The 12,308-nt window shown below is 41.7% G+C and overlaps 1 protein-coding gene across 7 annotated transcripts in view; it reads left to right on the forward strand.

Moving 5' to 3' along the window:
* NCAM1 (neural cell adhesion molecule 1) overlaps window positions 1-12,308 on the forward strand; it is a 510,722-nt gene that overhangs the window by 401,489 nt on the left and 96,925 nt on the right. The window lies entirely within an intron of this gene.

Below are 12,308 nucleotides of genomic sequence, written 5' to 3' on the forward strand. Positions count from 1 at the left end.
TTAATTGGGGTTGTTTACTCCTAAAATACTGTATATGCACACTAGAAATGGAAAATTATTTCCTTGCCTAGCCAGGAAGTAACTAAACATCTAAGAGGTTTACACTGTTTTCTCATTTTTTCCTTAATTTCCTTTAGTACACTTAAACATCTCTATAGTGTTTGCCAATTACTAAACAATTAAACGCATCCATCTACTGTTTAACTGTTTTTACATTTATCATGCCATAATCTTATCTTATCTTTGCACACACTTACAAAGTTAATTCATCCTTAATCTCCTTGCATACACACATGAACATCTTTATAGTGTTTGCCAAATACTGAACACTTAAACATATCTATCTTCTGTGTTTAACTGCTTTTACACTTATCATGCCATAATCTCATCTTGCCTTTGAATACACTTACAAAGTCAGATAAATGTCAGAATGGGGATAATGGTGCATAGGAAAACTATGAGTAGTTTTAGTTACTGTGTATCCCTTATGTACTGGATGCTTCCAGTACCCTCTTCTACTCAAGGATATAGACCCCATGGTGCCAAGTTGTAGCTCTTTGGCACTTAAGTGCTTACTCAAGACAGTGAAGGAAAATATCTTTGTGATTGACTTCCAGTAGTTAAATTGGTGGGTCTATTTTGTTCACACTGTCTTACGTTCTCTGTGCCCTCTGTGCTTTTTCTATTTTTATGTCTTTGTCCTCTGAACTTTCATAATTAGTCTTGATGAGAGACATATCTAATGCCGCACAAGTCCTTCTTAAGGGGGCGGCAGGGAGCACAAATTCGGAAGCATTGTTTGAAAAAGGGATTTAAAAGAACTGATCTCTAGTAGCCTTATGTAATAGTTCTGTCTCAAGTCTATGACTTTCTCCTCAAGCATGCCCCCAGTCTCCAACAACTCCTGTAGTATGTTGGCAGTCTCTAAACATTTCTTGTAGCATGTCTGCAGTCCTTTGCCATATCTTGTAGCATGAACAAGTAGATGCTACGCCCAGAGATGGATATGACTAAGGCTTATTGCCGAAATGTGTAAGCCATTTTATATGCACATTTTACTTGTTTAAGAAAGTTTACTATTCTGGAAGAAGAGTGCTGACTATACCAATCCTCATTATATTTTGTAGCTTGTCTGTAGTCTTTGATCATCTTCTACTGTATGCCTGCAGTATTTTACAGCTTTCTATAGCATTACATTCAATAAATATTTTGCATGGCCCTTTGGTGATGGTAGAGGACACACTTTAAGCCCCTATATCAAGAAAGTTGGTTACCACTAATGTAGATTGAAACTAACATGGCATGATTAGTTTTCCAATACATTGAGTTCAGCCACATGGGGGGGGGGGGGGTTCCAAAATAAAATGGTGTATGTGCTACTAACCCAATTGCTGTTATTGCCACCATTGACAAACTGGAGCCTTTGATTATTTCTGTTTTGCTTCTAGACCTTTCTGGTGACATTGGCTCTTGTTAAGGGTCATTAAAACTCTGCATATGTTAAGAAAAGGAGTGGAAAAGCTATATTTCCTTGATGATGCCAATGTTGCTAGAGCAATGATTTCATCACGCTGTGCCAGAAATGTACCATTTGTTGAGGAGTGTGGAGATTCTTGGGTCATCAAGTTGGTGCTTTTTTTCTGCTAGATTTTCATCCAAATGAGAGGGCAGTTAACTACTTGCCCTCCAGAGGATTTACCCCCCTTCCTGACCAGGCCATTTTTTTTTGCATTACGGCGCTGCGTTACTTTAACTTACAGTTGTGCGATCATGCAACGCTGCACCCAAATGAAATGTACGTCCTTTTTTCCCCCACAAATAGGGCTTTCTTTCTGTGGTATTTGATCGCCTGTGCTTTTTTAATTGTTTGTGCTATTGAAAAAAAGACAGACAATTTTTAGAAAAAAATAATATTTTTTACTTTTTGCTATAAAACATGCCCAGTAAAAAATTAAAAAAAAAATCAAATTTCATCATAAATTTAGGCAAAAATGTATTCTGTGACATGTCTTTGCTAAAAAAGAAAATCCCAATACATGTAAATTAATTGGTTTACGTGAAAGTTATAGCGTTTACAAATGGTGGTATAGATACTAGGATTTTTATTATTTTTTATTTATTTTTTTAATTTTAACTAGTAATGGTGCCGATCAGCAACTTATAGCGGGGCTGCGGGACTACAACTGGCATTCTGACACTGGGGGGAACTGACTTGGTATCACTGACATCCCCAGTGACAATAATACAAAGATCAGTGCTAGTAAAAAGCATCCCCAGTGACACTAATACAGTGATCAGTGCTAATAAAAAGCACTGACACCAATGGCACTGGGAAGGAAGGGGGTAACATGGGGAAATCAAAGGGTTAACTGTGTGCTGTTTTTATTTGTGTTGTGTGTGTGCTTTCAACTGTAAGCACACTGCTTTGCATGACTCTACATAGCAGAGCCATGCAAAGTAGTGTGCAGGAGCTGACAGGGAAGAAATCTGTGTTGTTTACATACAGTTCTCTCCGTCCATCTGTAATGCTCCTCGATCACCAGGTGCCAGCAAGTAATAACCAGCCGGGACCCGTTGATTGACAGCCAAGGCTGCGAATAGTGGCAAAGGTAGGGTGCGTGCTCTGCTCGCATGTGCCCTTCTAATCGGAAATGCAAATTCACGTCAGGAGCTGACAGGGGAGAGAACTGTATTGTTTACATACAGTTCTCTCCGTCCATCTGTAATGCTCCTCGATCACCAGTTGCTGGTGAGTAATAACCAGGCGGGATCCGGTGATTGACAGCCGAGGCCGCAAAATAGTGGCAATGGTAGGGTGCGCATGTGGCTTGCGTGCACCCTTCTACTTGGAAATGCAAATTCACGTCCGGAGCTGACAGGGGAGAGAACTGTATTGTTTACATACAGTTCTCTCCATCCGTCGGTAATGCTCCTCGGCGAGTAATAACCAGCCGGGACCCAGTGATTGACTGCCGAGGCATGGGTAGGGTACGCTCGCGGTTCTCGACCGCCCTTCTACCTGGAAATGCAAAATCATGAATATATATATATATATATATATGTGTATATATATATATATATATATATATATATATATATATATGTGTGTGTGATTTTGCGCACCCCTGCTGCCCTGTAGCAGTTTATCTGCTATAGGGCAGCGTGAAAGCGTTTAATAGTTATTTAGTGTATGTGGTGGCATTCATTTACTCTATACAACATTTTATTTGAATGGGGTCATTCAGAGCAAGCAAATAGACAGAAAATGCTGTGCTAACAAAATATTGCCCATAGCCACATGAAAGACGAGTAATGTGTTTCCAACTGGCTGTTGACAGAAAACGTGTGCAGGTTTTGGCATAAAGCCCCTTGTTAGTCAGAAGATTAAAAAAAATGAAAATTTGCTACAGAATGCATTGTAATTTTTAATTGGGTGATTGTACAGCTGGAAAAGTCCATACCTAATAGCAAACAGTCTATAATTCCAGACTGTCTCCATTAGGAAAACGATGTTAACATCTGTTTGAAATTAGACCTGTTCTTGCTCTGGCTGCACAAGCTCTGCTTTTCTTTATCTAATTTTCTTTTCAGAACTTGATGATATATGTCATCAGTACCAACTTCACAAAGCACCACAGATTCTTCTCTGTGTAACGATTTATCATGTGAGAAAAATCATTAGCATATATCACTCTGACATATAAGTATGTTCATTTAGTTTCTTTCTGTTGGAGCAAACACACAGGCAGGTGGTTTATATGTTTCCATCTTCATTTAATCTGCATGTAATTTGTTTCTCTGTAATAACATTGCAAGCGTTCTCCAGACATGGAAATCCTTTGAAACTCTCATTGAGAAGCATATTTACAAAGGCCTCCAACTAAGGCTGGCCATACATTATACAATCTTCTTGAGAAATTTGCTTTAGATTTACCAAAAACCATATAATATGAGGTCAAACCTAACAACACTTTCAATTGTATCCAATTAGGCAGGCCCAGGGGCGGACTGACCATTTGGAAACTTGGGCCCAGGGTCAGTAGGGGGCCCCATGAGATGCCCCTGCTACCTTTTTCATAGGCTTTTTTGAGTTTGGGCAAGGACACAGGGGCCCCATGATCCCCTATTGCCCGGGGGCCCCATGAGTTGTCAGTCTGCCCCTGGGCAGGCCCTTGCACTACATAGTTGAAGGTAAATCTAAAGGAAATTGGGCAGAAATTGGACAGAAAACTGTATAGTGTGTGGCCAGCCTTAGAACAACAGACTGGAAGCTTTAAAAGGAGGATTTGGTTTGAACTCGTTATTCTTCCTGTTAACCATGATATTTTAAGAAAAGGAATGAAAAAGCTAAAAATGTATTTCTTTGATGATGCCAGTGTTGCTAGGGCAATGGTTTCATCACGCTGTGCCATAAATGTACCATTGCTTAAACCAGAGTTGAGGAGTGTGGGGATTCTTGGGTCATCAAGTTGGTGTTTTTTTTCTGCTATAGTTTCATCAAAGTGAGAGGGTAGTTAATAGTTATTTAGTGTATGTGGTGGCATTCATTTATTCTATATTCTGTGCTAATAAAATATTGCCCATATCCACATGAAACACGAGTAACATGTTTCCAACTGAAAACACGTGCAGGTAAAATGTCTAACGTACGTTTGGGTGCTATTCATTGTCACATGACATATTCACCTCGAAATTGTGGAAAAATGGGCCTTTAAAAGAGAAATATGGGAATAATAATAATAAAAAAAATGTATATACTGACTTTGGTGGATGCAGCATCGATCCAAAGCTGCATATGTATAGCCCCTGGCCAAATGTTTTGAGAATTACACAAATATTAATTTTCACAAAGTCTGCTGCCTCAGTTTTTATGATGGCAATTTGCATATACTCCAGAATGTTATTAAGAGTGATCAAATAAATTGCAATTAATTGCAAAGTCTCTCTTTGCCATGAAAATGAACTTAATCACAAAAAAACATTTCCACTACATTTCAGTTGTGTCACAAAAGGACCAACAGACATTATGTCTCATAACACAGGTGTCAGTGTTGATGAGGACAAGGCTGGAGATCACTCTGTCATTCTGATTGAATTAGAATAACAGACTGGAAGCTTTAAAAGGAGGGTGAGACTAGAAATAATTATTCTTCCTCTGTTAACCATTGTTGCCTGCAAGGAAACATGTGCAGTCATCATTGCTTTGCACAAAAAGAGAATCACAGGCAAGGATGTTGCTGCTTCTAAGATTGCATCTAAATCAACCATTTATCAGATCATCAAAAACTTCAAGGAGAGAGGTTCAATTGTTGTGAGGAAGGCTTTAGGGTGCCCAAGAAAGTCCAGCAAGCACCAGAACCGTCTCCTAAAGTTGATTTAGCTGCAGGATTGGGGAACCACCAGTGAAGACCTTGCTCAGGAATGGCAGCAGGCAGGCATGAGTGCATCTGCACCCACAGTGAGGCGAAGATTTTGGAGGATAGTCTGGTGTCAAGAAGGGCAGCAAAGAAGCCACTTCTCTCCAGGAAAAACACCAGGGACAGACTGATATTATAAAAAAGGTACAGGGATTGGACTGCAGAGGACTGGGATAATTTTCTCTGGTGAATCCCCTTTCCGATTGTTTGGGGCATCTGGAAAAAACCTTGTGCAGAGAAGAAAAGGTGAGAGCTACCATCAGTCCTGTGTCATGCCAACAGTAAGTAACATCCTGAGACCATTCATGTGTGGGGTTGCTTCTGAGCCAAGGGAGTGGAGCTCACTCACAATTTTGTCTAAGAACACAGCCATGAATAAAGAATGGTACAAAAACATCCTCCGTGACCAACTTCTCCCAACCATCCAAGAACAGTTTGGTGGCAAGCAATGCCTTTTCCAGCATGATGGAGCACCTTGCCATAAGGCAAAAGTGATAATGAAGTGGTTTGGGGCTCAAAACATTTAAATTTTGGGTCTATGGCCAGGAAATTCCCCAGACATTAATCCCATGGAGAATTTGTCATCAATTTGTCATTTGGAGAATTTGTCATCAACACAAATTCTGACAAACTCCAAGCATTGATTTTGCAAGAATTGGCTGCCATTAGTCAGGATGTGGCCCAGAAGTTAATTGACAGCATGCCTGGGCAAATTGCAGAGGTCTTGAAAAGTAAGGGTCAACGCTGCAAATATTGACTTTTTTGCATAAACTTAATGTAATTGTCAATAAAGGCCATTGACACTTATGAAATGCTTGTAATTATACTTCAGTATACCATAACATCTGTCAAAAAGATCTAAGAACACTGAAGCAGCCGACTTTGTAAAATGAATATTTGTGTCATTCTCAATACTTTTGTCCACAGCTGTACTCCATTGGCTCTGCACTGAGAACTAAGCAATCAAACAAAGCTGAACACTCAGTTCTCCCCTCCATTCTCAGCAGTGGCTTTCAGTCTCCAGCTCTCTGATCTGCCCCTCCAGCACTTACTGGCGCGCCGGGCTGAGGAGGGAGCAGCTGGCTCAGTCTTCCCATTTGGTCAGGAACTCTTCAGAGCCTGGACCAGATCTGTGACATCAGCCGACGGTTCACAGAAGTGCGGAACTAACTGCACTCCTGCTATCCATAGAAATATAGGAAAATAAAGCTTTGGCTATACTTCTTCTTTAAAATTGCACAAAGCTCATCTCCCAAAAGGAGCAGGAGCTTCTTTTAGGCAGTAGCTAGGGCAGCCTGCTGAAGTTAATGGAAAACACGTGTAAATTGTGCTTTAAGTCTTCATGCACACTTGACATTTTTACAGCGGCTGTTTTTGGCTTCTGATGTTTTTTTCTACAGCTAGTAAACCCCCCATCATGTTATGATGTTTTTTGGCTGGGAAAAAACCCAGGACTAGTATGTTTCTAGAAGTGTTTTTTAGCTGTAAAAACGTTCTAACACTGGAAAACGCGGTAAAACGCTACAAACTGCCATTTCTGGACCATTGTTGACCAAAAAAAATTTTTTTTGTTAAAAAAAACTCTAAAAAATGCAAACACAGAAAAACATGGCAAAACGGTGCTAAACGCTAATGCAAAAATTCTAAAAAAGCTGAAAAACGCACATTTTAATGTGACTTTACACAGCTAACGTTACCAGCATTATCGAAATGTCCAGTGTGCATGAGGACTAAAAATCACTCATTCCCACTACGTAAGATCTGAACAGGGCCTATGTCCAGTGATTGGGGGAATGGGGGGATGTGCAGAGTAAAGTGTTAATATATGTTGAAAGTGAGAGGCATAAAAACGGTTCATGTGCAGGCACTAGAGATTGTGATTTTAAAGGTATTTAAGGCACACTAAAATATTTATGTACAAAGATTCAGTTCAAATGTTAGTGTATAGACCAGGGGTGGTCTGACAACTCATGGGGCCCCCAGGCAATTGGGGATCATGGGTCCCCTGTGTCCTTGCCCACACTCAAAACACACCCAAAAAAGCCTATAAAAAGGTACCAGGGGCATTTTATGGGGCCCCCTACTGACCCCAGCCCTCGGGCAGTGCCCAAGTGCTCGAATGGTCAGTCCGCCCCTGGTATAGACATGCAGTGGTGTTTTGAGTATATGGTGTGTGATTCTGTGTGCTTTCAGTTCTGGGGATGACATGTGCTCTTTATGATGTGTACTCTATGTCTATGATGCGTTATGTTATATGGTGCCTCAAGCTAAAATTTAACAAAATGATGGGACTTTAAGTATGCCGTCAAGAGTGGATACATAGAAGGAAGATTACAAAACTGGTAAAAACCAATCATATATATATATAATATACATATATAAAGAATCCAACATAGACTGTTCATAAAATAGCAAAAGTGCAAAGCATGATAAAACCTAAGACATAAGTAAATAGACGTAACAATGGACAGTAACAGAAGCGTATATAGTCTACTTGTTTTGCAGAGATTTCCACTTCATCAGGACCTTGTACTTGACCAGAGGCATGTAAACAAAACAAATAAATTAAAAAACATATACAGATACAAGCAAAACAAAAAACAAAACCACACAATTCTGTCGATAACAGTTGGGGCAGGCTCTTACCTGTTCTCTGAATGATGCCATAAACTACCGGATGGAAACCAATTATTTTTTTCCTGCTGTTATGGACAGAATTGTGCTTTTTTTTCTTTTCCTTTGCTTGTATCTGTACATTTTGATGGTTGAATTTTCTTGTGTTATCAGTCTATGTGTTTTGTTTACATTTCAGCACAAGATTACTACCTCTGGTCAAGTATACACATGGCGTACAAGGACCTGATGAAGCAGAAACCTCAGCGAAATGCGTAGATCGTATATGCTACTGTTACTGTCTATCGTTACGCCTATATGATTATGTCTTAAGTTTTATCGTGTTTTGCACTTGTCTTGATGATTTTATGAACAGTCCAAGTTGGATTCTTTATAATAAAATTGATTGTTTTTTTTTTTACAGTATTCTAACCTTCCTTCTATGTATCCACTCCCGATGGCATATTTAAAGTCCCATAATTTTGTTTTATTTTTGCTTGTGGATATTGCAGGATGATGCCCCTGGGAGTGTAACCATACTTGGATATTCATCTGATGCCCCACCACAAGTAACATTGGTGTGTTTATTTTTGTTACATGGTGTGTGCTCTGTGTGGTGTATGTTTTGGGGTGTGTTGCTTGCTCTCTGTGGGGTGTATTCTGGGTGTGATCTGTGCTTTGTGTAGTGTGTGTTCACCACACTCAGAACTCACACCACACTGGGGACACATTACACCCAGAACACTCATCACTGATCCAAGTGTGCTGTGTACTCTGGGTACACAAAGCACACATCACCCCCAGACACTCACCATACCCAGAACATGCATAACCCAAGTGTGGTGTGTATTCTGTGTGGTATGTACTCTTGGTACACAAAGTACACAAAGCACAGATCACCCCCAGACACTCACCATAGCCAGAACAGTCATGAACAAAGTGTGGTGTGTGCTCTGGGTGGTGTTTACTCTGGGTACACAAAGCACAGATCACCCCCAGACACTCACCACACCAATAACATGCATGACCCAAGTGTGTTGTGTGCTCTGTGTGGTGTGAACTCTGGTTACACAAAGCACACATCACCCCCCAGACACTCACCACACCCAGAACATGCATTATCCAAGTGTGGTGTGTGCCCTATGTGCTCTGTGTGTTCTGGGTGTGGCGTGTGCCTTATGTGCTGTGTGTTCCACCACATCTAGAACACACACCACATATGGCACACCACATAGGGCACATACCACTCCCAGAATACACACTACATGGGGCACACACCACATCCAGAACACACACCACATAGGGCACACACCACTCCCAGAACATACAGTTCACCCCAAACACAGACCACACCCAGAGCACACACCACACTCAGAATACACATCACACTCAGAACACACATACCATAGAGCATACACAGCACTCAAAATACACATACTATAGAACCAGGGGCGGACTGATAACTCATGGGGCCCCCGGGCAATAGGGGATCATGGGGCCCCTGGGTCCTTGCCCAAACTCAAAAAAGCCTATGAAAGAGGTACCAGGGGCATCTCATGGGGCCCCCTACTGACCCTGGGCCCTCGGGCAGTGCCCGCGTTTCCAAATGGTCAGTCCGCCCCTGCATAGCGCACACACAACACTCAGAATACACATCACACCCAGAGTAGATACAGCAATCAGAATACACAGGGCTCACAAAACACAGAGCTCACACCACATCCAGAACAAACACCACACAGCAATGAGACTGCACCTAATTATTAAAAAAAAAGGGTTGTGCCACATGTGGTGCATGGTCTTGATGTTGCTTTTCTCTCTATGGTGTGTGCACACACCACACCCAGACCAGACACCACACAGATCCTATACCATACCCAGACCAGACACCACACAGAGCATACACCACACCCAGACCAGACACTATGCAAAGCATACACCACACCCAGACCAGACACCATGCAGATCATACACCACACCCAGACCAGACACTATGCAAAGCATACACCACACCCAGACCAGACACCACGCAGAGCATACACCACACCCAGACCAGACACTACGCAGATCATACACCATACCCAGACCAGACACCACACAGATCATATACCATACCCAGACCAGACACCAGGCAGAGCATACACCACACCCAGACCAGACACTATGCAAAGCATACACCACACCCAGACCAGACACCACGCAGATCATATACCATACCCAGACCAGACACCACGCAGAGCATACACCACACCCAGACCAGACACTATGCAAAGCATACACCACACCCAGACCAGACACCACGCAGATCATACACCATACCCAGACCAGACACTACGCAAAGCATACACCACACCCAGACCAGACACCACGCAGATCATACACCACACCCAGACCAGACACTACGCAAAGCATACACCACACCCAGACCAGTCACCACGCAGAGCATACACCATACCCAGAACAGAGACCATGCAGAGCATACACCACATCCAGACCAGACACCACACAGATCATACACCACACCCAGAACACAAACCACACAGATCATACACCATACCCAGAACACACACCACACAGATCATACACCATACCCAGAACACACAGCACACAGATCATACACCATACCCAGAACACACACCACACAGATCATACACCATACCCAGAACACTCATTATGTACTTATTGTACTTGTATACTTACACCCTCTTACAATCTTATACACCCAGCTCTCCCCCTTCTCCACACTCATCAAAAAAGTATAGACATACAGTAGCATTTGTCTCTTTGTAATACCCATCCAGTTAAACAGAATGAATCAACTCAGCTCTGTAGTTATGTGAATGACATCAATCATCCTCTAAGCCTAATCTAGCCTCCTGGTAGAGAAAAAATGATTTAATGTGCCTGCAGTCCATACTTATCACTCATACTGTTGACAGGACCCTGCACCTGGACATACTCATTGGGCATATGTTATGGCAAAATGAACTTATTTCCATTTGTCTTGGGAAATTAGAATGATATTCCTTTTAATGCTAAGGATATAAAATGACACAAAAATCCTTATGAGTAATAAACCTCTATGTAAAATAATTTGTCTGATTTTGTGGAAATAAGTCTTGGCTCCAATTACTGCAGAAGGAGCTAGCTGAAATTATGAATCATTGGTTTAAACCGCTTGACCTTTATAAACAAAAGAGTTTTATTTTTTTACAGACCTGAAGTTTCCATGTTTGAGCAATTTTTCCAGCTACATTCTTCTATTCAAATGAGTTACTTTTGCCATCTATTGCAAAAACATGTTTAACTTAAACACTTACCTCCTAAAATGGTATAATAAATATTGAGCATTAAAATCCTAGATCCCTCCAGATGGTATAATGCACATTTACTCACCGGCCACTTTGTTAGGTACACCTGTTCTATTGCTTGGTAACACAAATTGTTAATCAGCCAATCACATGGCAGCAACTCAAGGCATTTAGACATCTACGTAGATTAGTGATGGGCCAAACACCCCCTTGTTCGGTTCGCAGTCAAACATTCGATCCTAACAAAAGTTCAACCGCGAACTCCGAACAGGGGACAATTAACTAAGTGGTATCTTACTGCATCTGAGTATCTTACTGCACATCTACTAAAACACTGCATGAGTTAAATTATTACGTCATGCAGTATTTTTGTAGTGACAGCATCCTTTCATGCTTCAGCTGTCAGCACTGGGTACCCCCATCCATACCAAGCCCTTCAGGTCTGGTATGGATTTTTAGGGGAACCCCCCACACCAAAATCCATACTAGACCCTTGTCTAAGCATGCAGCCCGGCAGGTCAGGAAAGGGGGGGACAAGCAAACGTCTCCCTCTCCTGATCCATACCAGGCCATATGCCGTCAACATGGGGGCTGCTTTTGGCAAGAAGCACCTTGTCTCCATGTTGGTGAGGACAAGGGCCTCTTACCCACAACCATGGTTGTGGGGGTCTGTGGGGTGGGGGCTTATCGAAATCTAGAAGCCCCCTTTAACAAAGGGGCCTCCAGATCCCACTCTCCCATGTGAATGAGTATGGGGTACATGGTACTGCTACTCATTCAAAAAAAGAAGTGTAATGTAAAAAATTACAGAAGATAGTCTTTGACAAGTCCTTTATTAAAAACAAAAATAAAACAAAATGTCCCCCAAATTACATCCAATGTCAATCACAATGCCCGCTGCCAATGCTGCTGCCACCACCAACCCCGCCAAAAAAAAACGCTCCACTCTCAATGCTGGCTCTTGACT

Source organism: Staurois parvus, unplaced genomic scaffold, assembly GCF_062004578.1.
Source record: "Staurois parvus isolate SC_StPar_1 unplaced genomic scaffold, SC_StPar_1.0 ptg000135l, whole genome shotgun sequence".
Taxonomy (NCBI): domain Eukaryota; kingdom Metazoa; phylum Chordata; class Amphibia; order Anura; family Ranidae; genus Staurois; species Staurois parvus.